This window comes from Dipodomys spectabilis, unplaced genomic scaffold (assembly GCF_019054845.1).
Source record: "Dipodomys spectabilis isolate Male_0828 unplaced genomic scaffold, ASM1905484v1 ptg000293l, whole genome shotgun sequence".
Classification (NCBI taxonomy): domain Eukaryota; kingdom Metazoa; phylum Chordata; class Mammalia; order Rodentia; family Heteromyidae; genus Dipodomys; species Dipodomys spectabilis.
In genome coordinates this window covers 859298-883516 of record NW_024870970.1, presented here as the reverse complement: position 1 = coordinate 883516, position 24219 = coordinate 859298, and the positions used below count along the sequence as shown (strand labels likewise).

The 24219-nt window shown below is 36.5% G+C and overlaps 1 non-coding gene across 1 annotated transcript; it reads left to right on the top strand.

Moving 5' to 3' along the window:
• The first annotated feature begins 11035 nt into the window (after positions 1-11035).
• Positions 11036-11142, top strand: LOC122126942. The gene has a single exon (XR_006151050.1). It is a non-coding gene; the product is annotated as a U6 spliceosomal RNA (small nuclear RNA).
• Positions 11143-24219: the final 13077 nt, after the last annotated feature.

The window sequence follows — 24219 nt, the reverse complement described above, 5'->3', positions numbered from 1 at the left end:
AAAGTTTATACAAGATCTAAAACAAAGCTCCAACAATAAATTTGAAGACATCAAAGCTGACCAATTAGAAGGAAAAGAAATAAAAACCAAAGTAGAAAGCCTTGACAGTAGATTTGATCATGTAGAAGATACAATCAAGGGGATTGAAGATAGCCTAGATATTATAGTGAAACAACATACAACTATGCAAGACAAATCCAAGTAATATAACAGATCTATTCAACATTTTGAAGACACCATCAAAAGTCCTAATCTGAGGATAATGGGTATAGAAGAGCCCATAGGGACAGAAGTTAATGGTTTAGGAAATTCATTTAACAGGATGCTAGCAGAGAACTTCCCAAACATGCAAAAAGTTAGGCCTTTTCAGATACAAGAAGATTTTAGAACCCCAAATAGACCAGACCATAACAATACATGCCACCATGACATTAAAATCCACAGAGGATCAATTCAGACCAAGGAAAAGATCCTTAAAGCTGTCAAGGAGAAAAGATCAACCACTTATAAATGGAAACCAATCAGAATAATCTCTGCTTTGTCAGCAGAGACAATTAAAGCAAGAAGAGCCTGGAATGATGTATACCATGCCCTAAAGACAAACAACTATCAACCAAGATACTGTACCCAGCTATACTCTCCTTCATAACCTAAGGTCAAATAATAATTTGCCATAGCAAAGAAAAGCTGACATAATATATCTCCACTAAGCCAGCCCTACAAAAGATACTTAAAGATTTCCTCACATAGAAGACCAACAAGACCACAATAAGAGCAAAGATACCGCACAAAAAGTGAGAATCCATGAACCATAAGAAGAACACAGTTGCCTCAGCGCCCAAGAAGTTCGATAACATGGCAGGAACTCCCAAAAACCTCTCAGTCATATCTTTCAACATTAATGGGCTTAACTCTCCAAATAAGCCACATAGATTATCTAACTGGTTTACAAAGCATGATTATTCTATCTGCTACCTTCAGGAGTCACACCTTGCCCATAAAAACAAACATATTTTGAAAGTGAAAGACTAGAACAAAATGTACCAAGCATTCTTTGTGGTGAGGTGGTATCACAATGTTGTTTTGATTTGCATTTCTTTTATGGCTAGGGAGGTTTAGCATTCCTTCATGTGTCTACTGGCCATCCTTCTTTCCTCTTCAGAGAAGTTTCTCTTTAAGTCTTTCGCCCATTTATTTATTGTACAGTTGTTTCTTTGAGGATTTGTTGGGGATTTAATTTTTTGAGTTCCAGGTATATTTTAGATATGAGACCCTTGTTCATTGTATGGATAGTAAATATCTTCTCTCAATCCGTGGGCTTTCTATTGATCTTGCGAGCTATATCCTTTGCCGAGAAGAAGCTCTGCAATTTCATGCAAACCAGTTTGTCCAAACTTTCATTGATTTGTTGTGTTTCTGGGTCTCTATTAAGAAAATTTCAACCTGTGCCAAGGAGACTTAGGGTTTGTCCTATTCCATCCTGTAATATTTTCAGAGTATCTGCTTGACTCCGAGGTCTTTGATCCATTTGGAGTTGATTCTGGTCAGGGTGATATATAAGGATATAGCTTTAGTTTTTTTACAAGTGATTAACCAATTTTGCTACATCATTTACTGAAGAGGCTCTTTCTTCCATTTTATATTTTGACCTCCCTTATCTAAGATTAGATGGCTATAGGTCTGTGGGTTCATTTCTGGGTTTTCAATTCTATTCCATTGGTCCTGAGGTCTGTTCTTGCGACAGTACCAAGCTGTTTTGATTACTATAAATTTGTAGGAGGGTTTATAATTTGGTATTGATATTTCTCCAGCACTGTTCTTTCTGTTAAGGATTGTTTTTGTTATTTGGGGTCTTTAATTGTTCCATATGAATTTTTGGATTTCCTCTACTATTTCCTTGTAGAATGAGATTGGAATATTGATAGGTATCACATTGAATTTGTAGATAGTCTTGGGGAGTATTGCCATTTTCACGATGTTGATCTTTCCATTCAAAGAGCATGGGAGGTTTTCCCACTTTCTAATATCCGTTTTCATTTCCTTTTTCAGATTTTTGAAGTTTTCATCATAGAGGCCCTTCACTTCTTTCGTTACTTTAATTCCTAGGCATTTGAGTTTTTGTGGGGTTATTACAAATGGAGTTGCTTTCCTGATTCAGTCACACTTTTCTCATTGTTGGCATACAGAAAAACCATTGATTTTTGAGGGATAATTTTATATCCTGTTATTTTGCCAAAGTTTTGAAGATGCTGGAGGGGATTTGAACAGAATGGAAAATTACTGCAATGTTTGTGGGAGTGTAAACTTGTTCATCTACTTTGGAAAATGCTATGGATATTCCTCAAAAGACTCCACATAGAGCTCCCGTGTGACCCAGCAATCCTACTTTTGGGCATTTAAGAATATGATCACAAACGAGACCATACTAAAACTACCAGCACAACTATGTTTATTGAACATTATTTACCATAGCTAAGATATGGAACCAACCCCGATGCTCCTCAGTAGATGAATGGATCAAGAAAATGTGGTATACATACACAATGGAATTCTATGCCTCCATCAGAAAGAATGGCATTGACTCATTTGTTAGGAAATGGAATGACTTGGAAAAATTATATTAAGTGAAGTAAGCCATTCCCAAAGAAATATAGGTCCCACGGTTTCCCTTATTTGCAATAACTACTATATGTGTGAGACAAACAGAAACTGTCAGACAACTTTATGTTAGGTTAAATGAACCACATGTTAAGGATTCAATTTTTTTAATTTCCTGTGATTGTTTCTAAGATGTTTATAAGATGATTTCTTTGTTGCTTTGTATGTATCTCCCCCAGAGTATAAGCCCTGCTTTCACTGTATTTGGTGTTGATATATTTTGTGGAGGGAAACGGAAAAAAACAACAACTGTTTAAATAGGCTTACAGGTGGACCCATTACAATTATAAGATGAACAAGAAGTTATATTTATAAATGTACTTTACAACTTCAGTGGGGTGGGAGGTGGATGGGTGGGGATGGGGCGGTAGGGGCCTGTAGGGGTGGGGGTGTGGAAATGGGAAGGGATGTTATGGGGAAACAAAGGATGAGGCAACAATGCTTGATAAGAAATTTACTCACTATCTTGCCCATGTAATTGTCAACCCTCTGTATAATATTTTCATAATAAAACAAAACCAAACAAAACAAACAAAAAATCTACCAAGCAAATGGCCCCCATAAACAGGCGGATGTTACAATCCTAATATCTGAAAAAATTGAATGCAAATTAAAATTAGTCACAAGAGATTAAAAAAAAGTTTATTATATACTAATTAAGGGTTTCTCCTTCAGGAGGATATTACAATTCTGAATATCTATTCACCAAACAACGGAGAACCCAAATTTATGCAAGAAACACTACTTTCTCTCAAAGATCACATAGATACAAAGACATTAAATGTTGGGGGATTTAACACACTACTATCACTACTAGATACATCAACTCTTCAAAAACTCAATAGAGAAACTGCAGATCTAAACAACTGCATAGATCAACTAGTTTTAACTGACATCTACTGAGTATTTCAACCAGCAGCATCAGAATACATGTTTTTCTCAGCAGCACGTGGAACATTTTTCAAAATGGACCACATTCTACGTAACAAATCAAACTTGTCTAAATTCACAAATATTGAAGTAATACCTTGCATTCTTTTAGAATACAAGGGAATAAAATTAGAATTCCACACCAAAAGCCACCAAAGAGAGTCCTGTAAGACATGGAGGCTGAACAACACACTGTTGAATCACCAGTGGGTCATGGAAGAGATGAGAAAGGTAATTAAAATGTTCATGATATTCAACAAAAATGAGCACACAAATTACCAGCTCCTCTGGGACACAGCAAAGGCAGTACTCAGAGGCAAGTTTATAGCTCTGAGTTCCTACATCAACAAATTGGAGAGATCTGAAACCAACAACATCTGAACCACCTTGAAAAAGAGGAGCAAGATAAACGCCAATACAGTAGATGGAAAGAAATCATTAAAATTAAGTCAGAATTAAACAAATTAGCATCCAAATATGAAAACAGAAAGAACCAAAAAGATAAAGAATTGGTACTTTGAAAAATTAACAAATTTGACAGACCCTTAGCAAATCTTATGAGAAAAAGAAGAGAATACACTCAAATAAATAAACTCAGAGATGAGAATGGAAACATCACCACAGAAACAACTAAGCTTCAGAACATTATAACGGAATATTTCTCAAACCTTTATACTAGTAAGTTAGAGAACCTGGCAGAAATGGACATTTTCCTAGCAAATATTGTAATGCTGAAAGTAAACCAAGATGAGTTAAACCAGCTTAACAGGCCCATATCAATATTGAAATAGAAACACTAATAAGAGACCTCCCATCTCAGAAAAGCCCAGGACCAGATGGATTTACAGCGGAATTCTACAAGGCCTTCATGTCAGAGCTCACACCAATACTCCTTCAAATCTTCAATGAAATTGAAGGAGAAAGTTCACTACCGAACTCATTCTATGAAGCCATCATAACCCTCATCCCCAAACCAGGCAGGGACTCATCAAAGAAAGAGAACTATAGACCCATTTCTTTGTTCTCTTTCTTTGATGAGTATTGATGCAAAACATCTCAACAAAATTTTGGCCAATTGACTTGAACAATTCATCCCCAAAATCATACACCAGCATCAAACAGGATTCATTTCAGGGATGCAAAGTTGGTTCAATATAACCAAATAATCTGGTATAATTCATCACATCACAAACAGCAAGGGTAAGAACCACATGGTTATCTCAATAGTTGCAGAAGAAACATTTGACAAGATCCAACATCCCTTTGTGATGAGGGTTCTGGAAAAATTAGGAATCCAGAGAACATTCCTCAATACAATAAAGGCTGTATGTGACAAAAACCTACAGCCAGCATAAAATTTAATGGTGAAAAACTAAAGCCATTTCCTCTTAACTCAGGCACAAGACAAGGATGTCCACTCTCTCCACTTCTCTTCAATTTAGTATTAGAATGACTAGCTACAGCAACAAGAAAATAGGCAAATATAAAAATGATCCAAATAGGGAAAGATGAAATAAAACTCTTCCTCTTTGCAGATGACATTAGCTTGTGTTTAATGAATACCACAGTCTCCACTCCCAAATAACTCAAGCTGATTCTAAACTTTGGCAATGTAACATGGTATAAAATTAACCCTCAAAAATTCAATGGCTTTTCTCTATGCCAACAATGAGAAAAGTGTGGCTGAAATCAGGAAAGCAACTCCATTTGTAATAGCCCCACAACAATAAAATACCTAGGAATTAACTTAACCAAAGAAGCTAAGGATCTCTGTGATGAAAATTTTAAAAACTTGAAAAAGGAAATCAAAACATAAATTCGATAGTGGAAAAATCTCCCATGTTCCTGGATTGGAAGGATAAACATCGTGAAAATGGCAATACTTCCCAAGGCTATCTACTAATTGATTGCAATACATATTGATATTCCTACCAGATGCTTCAAGGAAATAGAAGACGCAATGCAAAAATTCATACGGAAAAATTAAAGGACCCAAATAGCAAAAACAATCCTTAATAGAAAGAACAGTGCTGGAAGAATATCAATACCAAATTTCAAACTCTACTACAAAGCTATAATATTCAAAACAACTTGTTACGGGCACAAGAACTGACCTCAGGACCAATGGAATAGAATTGAAAACCCAGAAATGAATCCACAGACCTATAACACTGTAATCTTCAATGAAGAAGCTAAAAACTATAATGAAAGAAAGACAGCCCCTTCAGTAAATGGTGCTTGCAAAATTGGTAAATTACTTGTAGAAAACGAAATCTATATCCTTATATATCACCCTGCACCAGAATCATCTCCAAATTGATCAAATACCTCGGAGTCAAAGCAGACACTCTGAAAACTTTAAAGAATGGAGTAAGAGAAACCCTAGGTTTCCTTTGCATAGACCAATATTTTCTTTAAAGATACCCAGAAACAGAACAAAACAAAGAAAGGATGGACAAATGGGATTGCAATAAATTGCATAACTTCTGCATGTCAAACACATAGCTAGCAAGATCAATAGAAAGCCCATGGATTGGGAGATTTTCACTAGCCATACAAAGAACAAGGGCCTCATATCTAAAGTATACCTGGATCTCAAAAACATTAGATCCCCCAACAACAAATCCTCAAAGAAACAACTGCCCAATAAATCAGTGGACTAAAGACTTAAAGAGAAACTTCTGTGAATAGGAAAGAAGGATGGCCAGTAGACACATGAAGAAACGCACAACCTTCTTAGCCAGAAAAGAAATGCAAATCAAAACCACATCGTGATACCTCCTCACCCAAGATACAATGGCTATAATCAAGATCTCTAATAACAACAGATGCTGGAAGGGATGAGGACAGAAGGGAACCTTACTGCATTGTTGGTGGGAGTGTAAACTTGTTCAGCCACTTTGGAAATTAGTAGGGAGGCTTCTCAAAGACTTTACATAGAGCTATCCAATGACTCAGCCATCAGATTTTTGGGCATTTACCCAAGAGATCACAAACAAAACCATACTAAAGCTACCATCATAACTATGTTTATTGCAGCATTATTTACCATAGCTAAGATATTGAATCAAACAAGATGCCCCTCAGTAGATGAATGGATCAAGAAAATGTGGACTATATACCCAATGGAATTCTATGCTTCCATCAGAAATAATGACATTGCCACATTTGTTAGGAAACACAAAGAATCGGAAAAAGTATATTAGATGAAGTAATCCGAGCCCAAAGAAACATAGTTCCCTTGGTTTCCCTTACTTGCAATCCCTAGTATATGTCTGAGACAAGCGGAAACATTCAGATAAGTTGATGTTTGGCGAAATGTACCCCAAAGTAAGGATTCAAATGTTTTTCTTTCTTATGATTGTTTCTAACACATTTATAAGATGATTTCTTTCTTGCTTTGTATGTCCCTTCCACAAGGTATAACCCCTGCTTTCACTGTATTTTATGTTGGTATAATTTGTGAAGGGGAAGGGGAAAAACAAATGTGGATTCATTGCAGCAATGAGATGTACAAGATTTATGTCGAAAAACGAACTTTACATCTTTGGCTGGGGGGGGGATTAAAGGGGAGGGGGAGTGGGGAATGGGAAGGAATGGGAAGGGGAAACAAAGGAGGAGGCAAAAAAGCTTGATGAGAAATATACTCATTCCCTTGCACATGTAATTGGACCCACTGTTTACTATATTTTCACAATAAAAATTATCTGAAAAAATTGTATGAATGGATAGTGCATATGATTTTATTTTTCATTACAAACATAGAATGTAGTAAAAATTTTCATAGCAATTACACTGCACTAGGTTGAGGTCAGATTCAAATGTAAATAATATACTGTGTTCATGTACAGAATTTGAGCATCAAAAATTTTAATATGCCTGTGGTCCTAAAACCAATACCTTACTGATATTGTGTGACAAATACAATTTCCTATAAGTACAGAAATTTTCCTTGTATCTTTTTAATACATATTTTTATTGTAAATGTCCTGTGCACAGGGTTTAGAGTTACATAAATAAGGTAATGAGTACATTTCTTACTGAATTTTTATCCTCTCCTTGTTTTTTCCCATACCGTCCCTTCCCTCCACACCCCCCATCCCTTCCCTCCACCCCCCCCGCATCTGATAGAATGTCTTGTACATCTCATTGTTACAATGGGTCACCTTGTATCCATTCTTGTATCTTAAATGAAGAAATGCTGGCTTGATTTATGCTGATTCTACTTGTATAGATACACCTAAAATCACTCGCCATGTCCAAGAGCACATAAATCATATGCACATCACTTTTTTTCATTTTGTTATAATTGTGTTATACACATTTATTGACAGGTTACAAATTATTCTCAAATTTTAATGCATTAAAATACTTTCTTTTTTTCTTTTTTTCTTAGCTAGGAAATCAGCAAGACCTCAGTAAGTATTCCTCACATAGGACTTTTCAAATGGGTTGGTGAAATGTTTAGTTGAGCTCCCATCTTCTGAGGACTCACACTTCTGCTTAGGAATTGATGCTGGCTATTGGAAAAGAGCTCAAGGAAGAATGTCATTTAAAGACTTATAACTTTATTCTGCACCAGGGTATTTTCTTGCTACTTTGTTTGTTGAGAGTGTCTACAAGAACAAGCATTCCCTGGGGAGCAGGGAGATGCCCTATGAGGTTTTCTTACTGAGATTTCTGAGTGACTTGCTATCACTTGTACTGCATTTTGCAAATCAAATCTGTCAAAACCGTTTTAAGAGATAAGAGGAGTGGTAAAAGAACTTATAGAGATAAATACTTCTTCAACATATTTGGTTCCAAGCATTCTGTCTAAGGCATATTCAACAACTAGTGAAACTTGTGTTGTCTGTAGCTATGTGTCATTCTCTATGTGTGCATTTATACATGTGTATAGGTATGTGTGTATTTTTGTGTACAGTAACATGCATGTCTACATATAGATGGGCATATACACACATATATTCATATACAAATAAATATACATATATAAATATATGTGCATATATAAATACATGTGCATATATATATATACATATATATATATATCAGTTGTTCATTGATTCAATCTATAGTTCCCAGCATATTGCCGTTCTCACAAAGTGTACATGGTAAACTGCTCTGAGGATATTTGTTCTATGATAGGCATCTTTTGTACTCACTTCCCCCATTAACCTTGTTTTTCATCCCTGAATATCTTTTGTCTACTTTCCATAGGTTAGCATTGTTTTCATTATATATATTCACTGATAATAGAAGAAAAAATTTGTTCGTAAAGTAAAAGAAAAAGAACTTTTAGGTCAGAGGTTAAAAGTATCCTAACGTCTCAATGATTCCTATGAGATAAAATTTGTAATAGTAGTAAAAGTGAAAAGGAATTCCTAGATCTGTTGTTTTGCCATTTAGAATAGGAAAGAATAACATCATGTCACTGTAATAACTCTTAAAGAATGCAAGGGTAACTGATGGTCGCTATCATGTTTCCACAACACCAGTGGATTCTGAAGGATAACAGTAGACCAGCAGAAATTCTAATTACCAGATATGGAGCTTGAAAGAAAAAGAGAGGAAATGAGACAGTGAAAGAGAAAGAGAAATATCACAATACTGAAAGTGCATAACAGATAAACAAGAGCTGCATGAGAATATTCATATTGCTATCTTTAGACTCTACATCTACATTTGGAGGTATTTGATGTATGATAACCCATCAACATGAAATATAAAGTTATTTTGATAAAAATAAAAATGATTCAGAAGAAATTATAAATGCAAAAACAATCTTCACAGAAGCAAATTCTCAGAAATATTTCATCACTTTGAAAAGGATAAAGTGGCTGAAGTTAGTAGTATGACAATTCACAAAGACATAAAAAGATATAATATATTTCATTATATATCCCAAAGAAGAAAGCAATTATTGTTTAGATGATTTTTTAAAACACAGTCTCTCAGGTGTTGGGAAGGTGGCTCAGTGGTAGAGTGCCTGCCTTGCGTGCACTGGGTTTGATTCCTCAGCATGACATAAGCAGAAAAAGATGGAAGTGTGTTGTGGCTCAAGTGGTAGCGCTAGCTTGGAGCTGAGAGAGAGCACCTAGGACCCAGAGTTCAAGCCCCATGACCAGAAAAATCAAAATATAAAACAAAACACAGTCTCTCACTTTTGTGGCCTCAACTCTGTAATACCACTGCTTCAGCCTAGGGCTAAGGTTTTAGGTATGGATATTTATCAACACTCCTGATTCAGACTCTACTTAATCATTTTTTAAATAAATATTTTGTTCTTAATTTTCCTCTTTGTAAATTCACATGCTCTATAAAAAATGGTTTGGCCATCCCAGTAACCTTCTCAATGTACCTCCTAATGACGACTTTCAAAAAGTTGTATTATACTACAAGGAAAACAATGCTATAAATAAGGAAAACCAATAACAAAATATTAATGATTAAAATAAAAACTAAAATAATTATCAGTGTTTTCAGTATTTGAAGGGTATTACCTATTAAATTTTACTATTTTCTCATATCCCTGTACATTTAAAACAGGTTAAGGTTATGATATTCAACAAGAGGTTTTTAGGTTATGAGTAATCTTTAAAGTTACCCACTAAGATTACTATTTAAGTCTCATCTAATCATTTGTATATGTCTTATATCATCATTTGTTCCTCGCTAACATATAAAATAAGGAAGCCAGGGGCTGGGAAGGTAGCTCAGTAGTAGAGAGCTTGCCTTGCATGCTTGAGGCCCTGGGTTCGATTCCTCAGCACCACATAAGCAAAAAAAAAAAAAGCCACAAGTGGCGCTGTGGCTCAAGTGGTAGAGTGTTAGCCTTGAGCTGAAGAGCTGAGGGAGAGCGCCCAGGCCCATAGTTCAGGCCCCCGACCGGACCCCCAAAATTTTTTAAAACATAAAATAAAATAAGGAAGCCCTATAGTTTTAACAGAAACTGTATAGTTAACAAAGTCTTAACTCTTTATTCTGCTCCTTTACACAAAGACTTGGCAACTTCTCATTAGTAATGTTCCTATAAACTCTGAAATATACATACATAGTAGCATATGTCTGTTACCACAAATCTTAAATACTTTAACGAAAAGTTTTATTACCTGCCAAACAGTCCTTGTTTTAGCATATATAAGCAAATTCCCAAAATATATTTAAACCATTAAAACTTTTAACTAAACTTAACACTTGCTGCAGTGTTCATTATGACAGGTGCCTTGTATAGAATAATTGAATTCCTCCTCCTACACATCTCTTGAACAACAAATATCTGGAATTATTTTGTTTTTGACCTGTCCATCTTGATTTTATTCTTAAATGTGTGCTTATGTAAGAAGTATATGGTTCTAAAATTTCATGAAAATTCTTTTAAACTTACTTTTTGTTGAATTGTCTAGTTTAAGAAAATCAATTACACTTTATTTATAAAACATGTTCTATGTTCCATTCAGCATCACCTACTCTAACATTGGAACGATACAGAGAAGATTTGAATGGCCCCTGTGCAATGATGGCAGGCAAATTCCTGCACCATTCCATACTTTTACAACAACAGATGCTGGAGGGGATGTGGCCACAAGTTAACTGTACTACACTCTTGGTGGGAGTGTCAACTTGTTGAACCACTTTGGAAAGTAGTATGGAGGTTCCTCAAAAGACTTCACATAGAACTCCCCTAAGACACAGCAATCCCACTTTTGGGCATTTACCCAAAAGATCACAAACAAGACGGTACCAAAACTACCATCACAATTATATTTATTGCAGCATTGTTTAAGATAGCTAAGATATAGGACCAACCCCGATGCCCCTCATCAGATAAATAGATCAAGAAAATGTGCTATTTATACCAATGAAATTCTATGCCTCCATGAGAAAGTATGGCATCACCCAATTTGTTAGAAAATGGAAAGACTTTGAAAAAAATTATTAAGTGATGTAAGCCAAGTCCAAAGAAACATAGGTCACAGGGTTTCCCTAATTTTTAATAACTAATATATCTGGGATAAGCAGAAAAGGTCAAAATCTATGCACATATGACCAGATAAGATGTTGTTAAGGGAAATGAACTCCCAAATAGGAACACAACTGTTTTTTCTTTCTTGCTTGCTATTGTTCTAACGTACTTATAACAGTCTATGTGATTTTTTTTTGTTTCTTTATATGTTTCTCCCTCATACTATAACCCCTGTTTTCACTGTATTTGAATTTGGTGTGCCCACCTCTTGTACATACGCTCCTGTAATTTGGGGAGGGGAAGGAAAAAAACAAAATGCTGAAATAGGGATTCAGGTTGACCCATTGTAACAATGAGATGCACAAGACACTATGTTGAAAACTGAACTTTACAATTTAGGCAGGGGAAGTGGGGAGGGGAGTGTACTTGTAGAGGTGGGCAGGAAAGGACGGTAGAGGGAAAATAAAGGAGGAGGTAACGAAGCTTGTTAGGAAATGTACTCATTACTTGCTCATGTAAATGTGACCTCTCTGTACCGTATTTTTAAAATAAAAAACATATGAAAATGTTCTGAGATGAAAGAGTTTATTTCCTTTATTTTACTCATATAATATGGCTAACAAAGAAATTAATGCAAAACACTGATATGAAGGTATTTTGAATGAATGTGTATGTGTGCACGTGCACGTGTTCTCATGTACTTGCATGTATGTTGGTGTGCTCACAGTTTGAAAAAAGGGCGTCAAAGTCTTGCTAGGCCTGCTCTCTAGATTGGTGAGCTACTATATGAGCTACATCTCCATTCCTGGCCCTTTGCTAACATTAAAATTTTTGAAAAATAATCTCATGAATTTATTTTGTCCTGATTGGCTTCCACTGTTATCCACAGATCTCTGGATCCTGAGTAAATATGCCAAGTAGTTAGGATTACAGGTGTGACCAACCAGCACAAGGCTTTCAGAATAATTTTAAAAGTGGAAGAAAGTTTACTTCACGGGGGCTTGTTTTATCATCTCCTACTTATAAACATTTTGAAGTGATTATTTGTGATTTTTTTTTTCGTTTTTTGGATTCTTAAGAAAGTGATGATATTTAAAAATTTAGTACTTTTTAAAATGGAACCTGGAAAAATGGGACAGAATATATTTGTCTCTCTTATAAGCTCAGCTCTGTGCATGATAACTCAATGTCACCAACACAGTCTGTGTTGAAGACAAAATGTAACAGAAAACAATCACCATGGCCAATAATTGCTATGGTATTATTTCTTCGACAATATGAACATTGAATAGAGAGTGTAAGAGAATGGAGAGATTTTACCTACCTTTTGTGTATTGCTGAAAGACTTTTGGAAACTTTGACTCATTTCCTTCCTCACATTGTGTACTTGGGCCATGCACTTATTGCCTTTAATTACAATTTTCCCAACACTAAAATGGCAATAACATTAGCATTATAGAAAATGTTATCTTAAGAATTAAGGAAATTAAAACTTGTGAAATACTTAACATAAATTTCCATGAATGAGTTTTAAGTTTAGCCAGCAGTTTTTTTTTAAAATACTAAAAAGAATGCGATAAGTATTACAGAAATCATTGCATATAGTGAGCAAACAGAAGTAATGTTATCTATTGACCATGCTCTTCTTCCAAGGAAGCCAGGTGGATTATTTCTCATGCTGTAAATCAAACTTGTTATCTTATGTCTTGATAGTGTAAAAATATCAGGACAAAATAATGAAGGAATGTTGTAGACTGAGGTGAAGTCCATATGAAAATGTGCAAAACTGATAAAACATAAAAGTATCTGAGCATTATATTGTGTTTTACATCATTTAAGTTACATTGCAAAGTTAAGTAAGACCTAGAAGAATGGATTCTCTTTTTGATGTCCTATCATAGGTCCTTGGATGAACTCTTTCCTCATTCTTGTAAAGACATCATCAGATGAGAGGAACTATATTATTTTTTGTTTGCTTCTGTACATTTATTCTTCATTTGAAATCTGAACTACTTGAGACTGAAAGAAAATAAGGAAATTAGAACCGCAGTCTTTGGAAAGAACAATCAATGTGAAATAAATAAAATGCATACAACCTTGTAAGAGGTCTGACTAAAGTGAGTTATATAGTCTCAAGCATAAACGGAAAATGATTAAGCAATATCATGTTATTTAAAATGGAAAATCTTAGGAGTTGCTTAATATTGTTCCTTTCCAATACCTTGAATTAATTATTGATTTTGTATAGAAAGATTAAAGATGAGATTAAAAAGAAACTTGATTAAAAGTGGACAAAAGTTCTGAATAGACATGCTCTCCTTAAAGCCCTGAAAATTTCCAGTGGGTTTACAAAGTTCTTTAATACCACTTCTATGCTGGTTTAATTCTTTTTCAGCAGAAGTCATTAGAGAAATGTAATTCAAAATTACTATGTTACTACTTCATAATTATTGTAACTTTTATAAAAAAATCAAAGGAATCGGATGTGGTGGTAAAAGCTTTTAATTCCAAGCATATAGGAGGTTGGATTTAAGTCTAAGGCCAGTCTGGAGTACTGAAGATAATAAAAACCTGCCCTTTATTACCTTATAATAAAGGTAATAATGCTGAGAGTGTGGAGAAAAGGAAATTTTCTACACATTTCAACAAAATGCAGGTTAGTATTCTCCTTGTAGAAAGTAATATGCAGCTTTCTAAAAACTTCAAAGTTGAAATATCATCTGCCCCACCAATCATGTGATTATTTCTCTATGAGTAACTCAAATATATCTGCAGTTCACTGTACTCATCATTCACAGCAACAGCCAAGATATAAATCGAAGTTCAGTGTTCAACTACAGACTAATAAAGCAACTGTGGTACATGCACAAATATCTTTTTCTGTTTCATCCTTAAAATAGCAAGAGACTTCTCCCATTAGCCACAACTTACAATGACCTGAAAGATGTATTCTAAGTGAAGAAAATATTGTCTTCTGATCTTTGTAAACACACACACACATGCACACAGAAACACACACACACACACACACACACACACACACACACACTCACAAACCAACATCAAACATTAAGAGAGAAATTTTTAAAAAGTAAAGCAACGTGGAATTGCTGGGGCATTTAGGTCACAATGTAGAAGATAGTAGATATACAGGATGAACCGGTATAGAGTTGTAATGTACAACATGAGGATACAGGGGACAACACTGGCCTTACATGGTTTCCCTTATTTGCAATATCTAGTATATGTCTGAGTCAAGCAGGAAAAGTCAGATAAGGTGATGTTAGGGAAATGAACCCTACGATATGTATTCAATTTTTTTTCTTTCATGCGATTGTTTCTAACACATTTATAAGACTAGTTATTTGTTGCTTTGTATGTCCCTCCCCCACAGTATAACCCCTGCTTTCACTGTATTTGATGTCGGTATAATTTGTGGAGGAGAAGGGGAAAAACAAATCGTTTAAATAGGGAAACAGGTGGACCCATTGCAACAATAAAACATACAAGTCGTTATGTCGAAAACAAACTTTACAATTTTGGTGGGGGTGGGAAGTGTAGGTGGGGGGCGGGGGAAGGTTCAGAAGGGATAGGAAGGAGAAACAAAGGAGGAGGCTACAATCCTTGTTAAGAAATGTACTCATTGAGAGTTCCGGGAAGATGGCGGAGGAGAAGCTGGAACCTGAACAAGCTCTCACATAGAAAGCGGTTTTAGAGTTCCAGTGAACAGTCCTAAGCCAGAGAATCACACCAAGTGAGCCATCACAGGACAGAGAGTTAGACAAGAGAGGGGAAGCCAAGACAAGGAGACACATCTGAGCGCCTGCCAACAGCTGCCGCGGCGGCGGCAGGGTCGCCGCTGCGACCTCAGCCGCGGCCATACCTGAGCGCTCACACAGAGAGTCCGGGACGAAGGAGCCAGACACAGCGGGCGAGAGGATTCTACTCAACACCAGCAAGAACCGACAAGGAGCGGACATCTTCATCCTGCAGTTTGCAGACCAGAGACGACCCAGGATCCAAGGCTCCGCATGAGTAGAAGCCCGACGTCCTCACTCCTTCTCAGGGAGCAGAGGAGGGAGGGCCACCCCTCCCCCCCCAGCACCGGTGATCTCCATCTTGGATACCGACAAAGCTCAGAGGAGCGGCTAGCTCCAACTCAGGCCTTGGAATAAAATGAGTCATTTAACAGGTCACAAGAACCTAACGGCGAAGTGACCTGCCAGACTCAGCTCCATCCAGGGAAAAGTCACCCAGCTCAGGCACCAGCCATTGGAGTGGCTTTCCTCACTGGGTAACCAGAGCCAAAGGCTGCCCCTCCCTCTAGCAGCCTCCACAATCAATTGAAAAACAGAACCCCTGAGAATGGCTCCAGGGTGGGCTCTGTGAATTTTTCACAAAATAGCCCCAGGGAAAAGCTACTGTTTGTTGAAAGGCCTCAACTCTACCAGAACCTAGCCTCATCACGACTCTTTTGTGATTCTCAAAGCAGATCACCCTCCCATTAAACTAACCTGGGAGGGGGATCTCAAAATCTTGGGTAAAGCAGAGCATTTCTCTGCCTGTTCGAACAAACTGACTTAAGAAACCAATCAAGCCACAGGACCTCAAGCTGACCAGAGACTCCAACAAGAGGCTGGTTACAGACAAAAGAGAGATACAGGATTCTTCCCACCCCTCCCAAAAAAAAAAAAAAATCAAAGAACTTTTTTTTTTCTTCTTTTCTTTTTTCTTTTCTTTTTTTTTTTTTTTTTTGGTACCTTATATATGTAAAAAATTTTTTTTCATTTTCTAAAACTTTTATTAATCTTTAATTTTTGTCTTTTTTGAAAAATAATTGTTTTCCAGTAACTTTTTTTTCCTTCTTATAATTTTTATTTTAGGAATATGTGAATGTACATTTTCCTTTCTTTTCTTGTCTTCTCTCTCTTTTTCTTTCTTTCTTAATTATCTTTTTGTTTTTAGTCTAGCTCTACTGAACTTCTGATCTTTTTTTTCTCCCTTTCTTATCCTTTCCACCTTTTCCTTTCTTTTGTTCTTCTGTATGTGACTTAACTCTTGTCCTGCACATCCTCAGATAAACCCATAGTTAACTAGTAAACCCTATCCCCCATTGTGTACACACTTAATCCACAAATTTATTACTCAATCCGAAACCTCTGAGACTTAAATTCCTTAATAGCAGTACTACCTCTATAATATTAAAATATATATAATATTTTAAGCATTTTTTAAGTTTTTCACATCTCCTCTATCTCCCTCCTGTTTTCTCATTATATTCACATTCCTCTCTAAATAGATGGTCTTTCAATCTCCATAACTATATTAATTTTTACGTTTCTAATTTTTTTTTCTCTGGTCTCTTTTCATTTCCCTTTCCCTTTCTTCTTTTTCTCTCCCTCTCTACTTGCATCCTACCCAACCTATTTCCTGCATTGAGATTAGGACATAGTTAACTCTCCCTGTGCCTCCCCACACCAATCTATTCCTAATTTTTACCCACATCTCTCCCTAACCCTAAAAATTTCTGGTTTTCCAAATTCTTTTCTGCGGTTCGAAGCCCATTAACATATAGTTGTTGAATAGATGTATCTGTTGAACTAGATTGTATCTGTAGACTATTGACTGTATAAATGCAAACGTTGGTTGATGGTTGCCTTAAGATAGTGTTTTAGCACAAAACTGGTGCTATTTTCATCTCAAATGGGCAGAGTAAGCCGGAAAAACACAAGAAAAATGGCAAATCCGGGTATCTCAATTCCCAATCTTGATAATCAGGGGTCAGATCAGATGATGAACAATCCAGAGGAGAGTTCCCAAATAGCTCTACAAACACTGGTGGCAAACATGATAAATGAGAAGTTTGACAACTTACAAAGGACTCTGTATGAGCGTGATAGGGAGAGAGAGGAGGCATCCCAAAAGTTTATACAGTAATATCATAAGCGTGAGGAAGCTACTCAAAAACTGATACAGGATTTGCGTGAACAACTTGAGAATACTCAAAGAGAAAGGGAGGAATGGCGTGAGCAGGCTGAGAACACTCAAAGAGAACTGCAGGAATCCCACAAACGGGAGGAAGCTAATCAAAGAGTAATTCAGGAATTGAGAGACCAGGTAGAGAACACACAAAGATCACTAAAGGCATTCATGGAATCCATTAACAAAGAGCTGAAGGAAGTCAGGGAGACCACAAAGGGAATGCTGAATGGAACCCAACAGAAGGAATGAGAGTCCAAAGAAACCATAACCAATCAACTAAGTGATTTGAGAACAAACACTGAACACCAAATTAAGGAAGTAAAGAAATTCATACAAGACCTAAAACAGAGCTTCAACAAAGAACTTGAAGCCATCAAAGCTGACCAATTAGAAGGAAAAGAGATAAAAAACAAAGTAGAGAGTCTTGACAGCAGCTTAGACCATGCAGAAGATCGAATCTCAGGGATTGAAGACAGCCTAGATGTTATAGAGAAAGAACATACAACCATCCAAGACAAGTCCAAGAAGTATGATAGATCTATCCAACACCTGGAAGACACCATCAGAAGGCCTAATCTAAGGATAATGGGTGTAGAGGAGCACCTGGAAACAGAAGTTAATGGTCTAGCAAATTTGTTTAACAGGATCCTAGCAGAGAACTTCCCAAACATACAAAAAGATAGGCCTATTCAGATACAAGAAGCTTTTAGAACCACAAATAGACCAGACCAGAATAGGACATCCCACCGTCACATTATAATCCACACAGGATCAACTCAGACCAAGGAAAAGATCCTTAAAGCTGTCAAGGAGAAAAGGTTAATCACCTATAATGGGAAACCAATTAGAATCACCACAGCTTTCTCAGCAGAGACAATCAAAGCAAGAAGAGCCTGGAATGATGTATGCCATGCCCTAAAAACAAACAACTATCAACCAAGAATACTGTAACCAGCTAAACTCTCCTTCATAACTGAAGGCCAAATAAAAACCTTCCATAGCAAAGAAAAATTGAAACAATACATCTCCACCAAACCAGCCCTACAAAAGATTCTTAAAGATGTCCTACACATAGAAAACCAACAAGACCGCAACGAAGGCCAAGAAACTGCACCCAAACTGAGAATCCAAGAACCATAGGAAGAACCCAGTTTTCGCAGCCCCCAAGAAGGTGGATAACATGGCAGGAACTCCCAAATACCTCTCAGTCCTATCTCTTAACGTTAATGGACTGAACTCTCCAATTAAGCGACATAGACTGTCTAGTTGGATTAAAAAACAAGACCCTTCTATCTGCTGCCTGCAGGAGTCACATCTTGCCCGTAAAAACAAACACATTTTCAATGTTAAAGGCTGGAACAAAATCTACGAAGCAAACGGCCCCCATAAACAGGCGGGAGTTGCAATCTTAATATCAGATAAAATAGACTTCAAATTAAAATTCGTGAGAAGAGATAAAGAAGGTCGCTACATACTAATTAAAGGATCTCTCCTTCAGGAGGATATTACAATTCTAAATATCTATTCGCCAAACAATGGAGCACCCAATTTTATCAAAGAAACATTACTTTCCCTCAAATCCTATATAGATCCAAAGACATTAATTGTTGGCGATTTTAACACACCACTCTCCCCACTAGATAGATCAACTCGGCAAAAACTCAACAGAGAAACCACAGATCTAAACAGCTGCATAGATCAACTAGACTTAACAGACATTTACCGAACATTTCACCCAGCAGCATCAGAATACACGTTTTTCTCAGCAGCACATGGAACGTTTTCTAAAATAGACCACATTTTAGGCCACAAAGCAAACTTGTCTAAATTCAGAAACATTGAAGTTATACCTTGCATTCTCTCTGACCACAAGGGAATAAAATTAGAACTCAACACCAAAAACCACCAAAGAAAGTCCGGTATCACATGGAGGCTGAACAACACACTGTTGAATCAAGAGTGGGTCATGGAAGAGATTAGAAAGGAAATTCAAATGTTCATGCTATTCAACAAAAATGAACACACAAATTACCAGCTCCTCTGGGACACAGCAAAGGCAGTACTCAGAGGCAAGTTATTAGCTCTGAGCTCCTACATCAACAAATTGGAGAGATCTGAAACTAGCAATTTAATGACACACCTAAACCTCCTTGAAAAAGAGCAGCAAGATAAACTCCAATCCAGTAGACGGAAAGAAATATTCAAAATTAAATCAGAATTAAATGAATTAGAATCCAAAAAAACTCTAGAAAAATCAACAAAACAAAGAGTTGGTTCTTCGAAAAACTTAACAAAATTGACAGACCCTTAGCAAATCTTATCAGAAAAAGAAGAGAACACACCCAAATAAATAAACTCAGAGATGAGAATGGAAACATCACCACGGAAACAACCAAGATTCAGAACATTATAAGGGATTACTTCTCAAAACTTTATGCTAATAAGTTTGAGAACTTGACAGAAATGGACCTCTTCCTAGCAAATATTGACATGCCAAAACTAAACCAAGATGAGTTAAACCAGATTAACAGGCCCATATCAAGCATTGAAATAGAAACAGCAATAAGAGACCTCCCAGCTAAGAAAAGTCCAGGACCAGATGGTTTTACAGCGGAATTTTACAAGGCCTTCAAAGCAGAGCTCACACCAATACTCCTCCAACTCTTCAATGAAATTGAAAGAGAAAGCTCACTACCGAACACATTCTATGAATTCATCATAACCCTCATCCCAAAACCAGGCAGGGACTCATCAAAGAAAGAGAACTATAGACCCATTTCTTTGATGAACATTGATGCAAAACTTGTCAACAAAATTTTGGCCAATCGACTTCAACAAATCATCCAAAAAATCATACACCACGATCAAACAGGATTCATTTCAGGGATGCAAAGCTGGTTCAATATACGCAAATCAATTAATATTATTCATCACATCAACAGGAGCAAGAATAAGAACCACATGGTTATCTCAATAGATGCAGAAAAAGCATTCGACAAGATCCAACACCCCTTTATGATGAAGGTTTTGGAAAAATTAGGAATCCATGGAACATTCCTCAATACAATAAAGGCTGTATACGACAAACCTACAGCAGCATTATACTCAATGGTGAAAATCTAAAGCCATTTCCTCTTAACTCAGGAACAAGACAAGGATGCCCACTCTCTCCACTTCTCTTCAATCTAGTATTAGAATGCCTAGCTACAGCAATAAGACAAGATGCAGACATAAAGGGGATCCAAATAGGGAAAGAAGAAATAAAACTCTCCCTCTTTGCAGATGACATGATCTTGTATTTAAAGAATCCCATAAACTCCACTCCCAAATTACTCAAGCTGATTCAAAACTTTGGCAAAGTAGCAGGTTATAAAATTAACCCCCAAAAATCAATGGCTTTTCTGTATGTCAACAATGAGAAAAGTGTGACTGAAATTAGGAAAGCAACTCCATTTGTAATAGCCCCACAAAAAATAAAATACCTAGGAATTAACTAAAGAAGTGAAGTACCTATATTATGAAAACTTTAAAATCTTGAAAAAGGAAATCAACAGAGAACTTAAAAAATGGCAAAACCTCCCATGCTCCTGGATTGGAAAGATTAACATCGTGAAAATGGCAATACTTCCCAAGGCTATCTACAAATTCAACGCAATACCTATCCAAATTCCAACCTCATTCTTCAAGGAAATAGAAGAGGCAATCCAAAAATTCATATGGAACAATAAAAGACCCCGAATAGCAAAAACGCTCCTCAATGGAAAGAACACTGCTGGAGGAATATCAATACCAAACTTCAAACTCTACTATAAAGCCATAGTAATCAAAACAGCTTGGTATTGGCATAAGAACAGACCTCAGGACCAATGGAATAGAATTGAAAACCCAGAAATGAAAATACAGACCTACAGCCATCTAATCTTCGATAAGGGAGCTAAAACAATAGAATGGAAGAAAGACAACCTCTTCAGTAAATGGTGCTGGCAAAATTGGTTAACTACATGTAGAAAACTTAAGCTAGATCCGTATATATCACCCTGCACCAGAATCAACTCCAAATGGATCAAAGACCTTGAACTCAAAGCGGACACTCTGAAAAACTTACAGGATGGAATAGGAGAAACCCTAGGTCTCCTTGGCTCAGGCCGAAATTTTCTGAATAGAGACCCGGAAACACAACAAATCAAAGAAAGGTTGGACAAATGGGATTGCATAAGGTTGCAGAGCTTCTGCGTGGCAAAGGACATAGCTAGCAAGATCAATAGAAAGCCCACGGATTGGGAGAAGATCTTTACTAGCCATACAACGGACAAGGGTCTCATATCTAAAATATACTTGGAACTCAAAAAATTAAACCCCCCAACAACAAATCCTCAAAGAAACAACTGCCCAATAAATAAGTGGGCGAAAGTCTTAAAGAGAAACTTCTCTGAAGAAGAAAGAAGGATGGCCAATAGACACATGAAGAAATGTTCAACATCCCTAGCCATAAAAGAAATGAAAATCAAAACAACATTGAGATATCACCTCACTCCAGTTAGAATGGCAAAAATCAAGAACTCTAACAACAACAGATGCTGGAGGGGATGTGGACAGAAAGGAACCTTACTTCATTGTTGGTGGGAATGTAAACTTGTTCAACCACTTTGGAAAGTAGTATGGAGGTTCCTCAAAAGACTTCACATAGAGCTCCCCTATGACCCAGCAATCCCACTTTTGGGCATTTACCCAAATGTTTACAAACAAGACCACACTAAAGCTACCAGCACAACTATGTTTATTGCAGCATTATTTACCATAGCTAAGATATGGAACCAACCCAGATGCCCCTCAGTAGATGAATGGATCAAGAAAATGTGGTATATATACACAATGGAATTCTATGCCTCCATCAGAAAGAATGACATTGCCCCATTTGTTAGGAAATGGAAAAACTTGGAAAAAATTATATTAAGTGAAGTAAGCCAGGCCCAAAGAAACGTAGGTCCCATGGTTTCCCTTATTTGTAATATCTAGTATATGTATGAGTCAAGCGGAAAAGGTCAGATAATGTGATGTCAGGAAAATGAACCCTTAGATGTGTATTTTAATGTTTTTTTTCTTTCATGCATGTGTTTCTAACACATTTGTAAGATTATCTTTTTGTTGCTTTGTATGTCCCTCCCCCACAGTATAACCCCTGCTTTCACTATATTTGATGTCAGTATAACTTGTGGAGGAGATGGGGAAAAACCAGTTGTTTAAGGATACAGGTGGACCAGTTGCAACAATGAGAAGTACAAGTAGTCATGTCCAAAAAGAGCTTTACAACGTTGTTGTGGGGGGGGGGGAAGGAGAAGGATTGGGATTAGGGGTGGAGGGGGGAGGCTGGGAAGGGATGTGAAGGGTAAACAAAGGAGGAGGCTGCAATGCTTGGTAAGAAATGTACGCATTATCCTGCCCATGTAACTGTAACTCCTCTGTACAGTATGTTCACAAATAAAATTAAATTAAATTAAAAAAAAAATCTTGAGATGTACAACAACTTCAGAGACTTATTAACAGGAATGCCTGTCTTTGTGATGACTTCTCTTCCTCCTTAAGGCTGGATTGAGGAACAGGTTAGATGAATCAAAATAATGCTACAATGAAACGCAGATGCCCCTCAGTGAATGAATGGATCAAGAAAATTTGGCATACATACACAATGGATTTCGACTCATCCATCATAAAGAAGGATATTGTACCATTTGTATGGAAATAGAAAGACTTGGGAAAAACTATTAACCAAAACAAGACAGACCCCAAGAAACACAGACCCTAAGAAACCCTCATTTGTAGTAACTAAAATGTGTCTATAAATCTACAAGTATACACACTGAATGATTTTTTAAATACATTTGGACATAATAAATTATGCAGGTCTCTAAACAGTCACACAGTGAGGCCAAAAGAGGACATGCATAGGAGCAGATAACAAAGGCTCAATAGCTATGTGCATATGATCATATAAAATAATATCTTACGAAATAAACTCTAAAAAAAAGGAAAAAAAAAAAAAGAAATGTACTCATTATCTTGTCCATGTAATTGTAACCCCTCTGTACAGTATTTTCACAAAAAAAAAAAATAGAATGAAGCTAAGTAAGTAGGAGTTGTTCTTCTGAGTAGGGGTTGCTCTTTTAGTTGTGCTTCCTTCATTAATGGATAAGATGAACATAATTCTTTAAATATACCTGCCTGTTTGCAGAAATAATAACAAACACTATACCAATAATGTTGCATGCTCAATATAGAACAAAATGTAAAATTAAAATACATGATATTATCCTTGGTGTAAACTAATTATTGCAAATAATGGAAACCATGGGACCTATGTTTCTTTGTCCAGTTTACTTCACTTAATATGATTTTTTCCAAGATCTTCCATTTCCTTAAAAATGAAATGGTACCTTTTTTTCTGATGAAAACATAGTATTGCATGTACGTATATCTCTCTGTTGTGTGTGTGTGTGTGTGTGTGTGTATGTGTGTGTGTGTTTCACTTTCTTGATCCATTCATTTACTGAGGGGCATCGGGGTTTATTCCATATCTTAACTAGGGTAAATACTACTGTGATAAAACATAATTGGGCTGGTAGCTTTAGTGTGGCCTTGTTTGTGGTCACTAGGGTAAATGCCCAGAAGTGGGATTACTGGGTAAT